This window comes from Physeter macrocephalus, unplaced genomic scaffold (genome assembly GCF_002837175.3).
Source record: "Physeter macrocephalus isolate SW-GA unplaced genomic scaffold, ASM283717v5 random_403, whole genome shotgun sequence".
Classification (NCBI taxonomy): Eukaryota; Metazoa; Chordata; class Mammalia; order Artiodactyla; family Physeteridae; genus Physeter; species Physeter macrocephalus.
In genome coordinates this window covers 10,490-14,209 of record NW_021145689.1, presented here as the reverse complement: position 1 = coordinate 14,209, position 3,720 = coordinate 10,490, and positions in this window count along the sequence as shown.

The following is a 3,720-nucleotide window of genomic DNA, read 5'->3' as shown; positions in this document are numbered from 1 at the left end:
GGGAGACGCAAGAGGGAGGAGATATGGGGATATATGTATATGTATAGCTGATTCACTTTGTTATACAGCAGAAACTAACACAACAATGTAAAGCACTTATACTCCAATAAAGATGTTTTAAAAAAATAAATAAATAAATAGGAAACAAAACAAAAGAAACAAAAAAACAACAAAAAAAGAAGCCTATGCACACCTGATCTTGGTTTCTGCAGGCTGTTTTCCGAGTTTGGTCACTTGGCTCTGCTCCAGCCCGGGGCTCCTTCCCAGGTGATTCTCCACCAGTGCCCAGAGAGGGCGCCATTGAGTCAGCTGGGAAACCCAGTGAAGACTGGGAGTCCCGCCTTCTTGCTGGCTGCCAAGCAGGAATTCGACCTGGGTTTCAGCTGGCAGAGGTTGCCGGCTCCTCCAAGCAAGTAACAAGCCAGAAGCCAATGGACTGCACACTGGGTTGACAAACCAGATTTTCAGTGCTAAGGTTTTTCAGAAGCAGGGCTCCGCCCAAAGGCCAAGTCGATGGGGATTTCATTCTCTTCTCTGTAAGACACAGGGGTCAATTGGGTGGCCTCTCAAGTCTGCTCCAGCACTGGGATCTTGCACTCCAACTGGCCCTTCTGTGGACTCTAGCACTAAAGTGTACCCCTTAAAACCTTTCCCCCCACTTTCATTCCACTATTTAACTTCTGAATTGTGGAAACAAATAGGCCCTGTTAGCATTATTTAATTTCCCCCAAGTTACAACAACAGCCCCCCAACAGACACAATACACACAAAATTGTAAATGTAAAGATGTCCTTTTTTTGTGAAAACTGGGTTGATTTACAGTTCAGTTTTTCTAACCAGTCATCAAAAGGCCATCAAGACTGTAACATAACTGTACCCCCCAACCTGACGACACATTCCCATTCCCAGGGCTCTCCACAGATTTGCAAATGTTCTTTTCAGGGCGCTGTGACTACAGTGGGCCCAGCGACCTGTGCAAGCCTGCGTGCCTAGCATCTTCTCCTGCCCCTGCCCCCCGACACGCCTCACCAGACTCACTAGCCCCCCAGCTCAGGGAAGCTCATTTGTGAAGACAGCGAAGGCCACTGCTTGTCTCCTGTTTCTTTAAAATGAAACCCGGCATGCAGAGGATTACTCTTTTACTGCCCTTGAGAGGAAACTTGGCAGGGCGTCTTCTGCCACTTTTCTTAGGAGCTGGAAGCTTGGGTGGGGTTCAATCCATAAGCTTCTGAAAATAAAAATTATATTGCCCCACTGAACAGTTTCCAAATAGCCCACATAATCCAATCCTTTTTATTTTTTTTAAAGTGGTTCCATTCTCTGATCTGGAAGTTTATATATAGTACGTTTAATGCCTGGTTGTTGCATATTAGTCATACTGAACAAAGTGCTGAAGAGTTAAAGCTGGAATATTTTCCAGAGAAACCCAAACGGAGTATAAGGACAGTTGATTCTAAATAAAAACCCCACTTCGCTGAATGGTATTTCTCTTGATATTTGAAGTCCAATGAGATTGGGGGATGGGTGTTAAAGCAAGGGGAAGATGAAGGAAATAAGGAGGAAAACCTAGAAGTGGAGTGAAATCTGCTTGACTCGATGACTCGTCAATCAACCCTGTAAAAATGATTCATCAAGGGTAATTGAAAGTTCATGAAATTCTCAGCCAGAACCCACCTAAAGATGAGACCACCATACTGTGAGGCCCAAGAGTTCAAGTGAGGAGCAAAGCTTGGGAGACAGGAAGAGAGAAGAGTTGGGGTCCAAACTGAGTTTGGGAAGCAGGTTTTAACCATGGGTTAGTGATGAACGGAGATGGGCGACCTCATGCCGAGTAGTACTCTATGCCATAAGTGGGATGGACCAGCATTTGAACCCCCATGAAGACCCTACCAGTGGTCTCATTACAATTGGCTAGTACTGTTACTAACCCCATTTACCAATGAGGGACACTGAGGTTTAAATGCACTGGGTCACTCGGTGAAGGTCACAGAGCGAGAAAATGGCCGAGGTGGGATTCAGACCCAGCCCGTCCATCCCGGGAGTCCACACTGCCTCTCACACGGGGCTCTGCCCATTCAAGCCCAGGGACAGAAGACTTCCATCACCACTCACCAGTCCAATTAGCACTGCCCATTCCCCTTCTTCTTCAAGGTCAGGAAATTAAAAGCAAACATAATCATGCTCTGGTTAACACCTCACTCTAAGTTATCAGAACTCCACCGGCTGAAGGTGGTCTTCCAGTTAAGAGAGGCCCAGAGGGCCAGGTGCTTACCATTAAACTGTGAAATAAAATGCACAGGGAGCCAGGGGCCAGAGAACCCAGGCTAGTGAGATCAAAGGCTGTTGGAGTACAACACGCTTGTTGCCAGCGTCCCCAATTCTCTTAAAAAATACATACAGTAAAAATATACGGTGAACACTGGGCTGAATTCATCTCTCTCTGGAGTCCTTGACAGTCTTGGGCCTTCTGGCAGTGGGGGTGGGGGGGTCCTGCTTGGGGAGCTGGCCTTGGGCTGCCTCTTTTCCCTCCAGTTGGTAGCAGCACCTCTGACCTCAGGGCTGGCTCACTCAGTTCTCAGAGGGGCTCCAAGCAGGGTGAGGGTTTAGATGGGGAGAGGGGCCACCATGAAATAATAGCCCAACAAAGCAGTGCGGGTGAGCCCAGAAACTCCGCTAGGAATGCTGGCTCACTGGCATTTTGGTGATTTGTTTAATTAAGGTTCATATCATGTTTAATTAAGGTTCATATCAGAGACCCGGAGGATGAATATGCCCGTAAAAGAACTAGTAGAGATCATGGACTGCTGCTTAATTCTTTTGAAGTGAGAAAAGACCTAGCGAAACTGCAGCCTGTTCATTGCCATTTCCCTCCCTTGCAAGAGAATAAAATAAAGCCACAGTAAGTAACCAAGCAGATCAATTTCAGGAAATTAAACCTAAAGGTGAACTCTGGAAAACCCGGCAACCGTCACAACATCGGGGGGTATGGAGCGGAGAACTCACACGTGGACCACTGAGATTTTTCCTGTGGAAAAAGATCTCTGTTGTGTTTGGAATACTTTTTAAGAGATTCTGGGTGGCCTCGCTCCAAAGTATTGATGTAACACATCAAGAACTTGAGTGACCCAGGAAGCATGAGTCTTGGAACTGCCACCTCTTAAAAAAAAAAAAATCCATCACATGACCATGGTCCTTTGTCAAATGCTGTCCTTGACCCATGGTGGCTGAGCACACCAGGTCCTGTGAGCCAAGGACAACATCCAGCCACTTTTGTATAAAGGCAACAACACATTGAAAACATAAACACACACAGTCATCACCCTAAAACATCAGCCCTTCCCCCAACCCGTGCACATAACCACCAAGGTGAGAGTGGTTCTCTCTGCGCTAGGGCTATAAAAATGTTTTGAACTACTCTGCTTTTTAAACTTCTTACAAATATGATTTATTGGTGGTGTAAAAAGTGATTGTTATAAGAGAAACAGGGGACCTGGTGGGGGAGATGTACTTAGAGGGAGAAGAAGGTGATAGAATGTTTCTTCTGAGCATAGGAATAGCCATAATTTCAAATGAGTTAGAAAGTTAGTTAACTGAAACTAAATTTTTATATAGGAAAATAAGAGAACGTTTAAAAAAATTACTATGATCTAATTACCTACAAAGAGCCCAGAATGGAGGTCATCTAACATAAAAGATAGTTATTTCTGCACGGGAGAACTT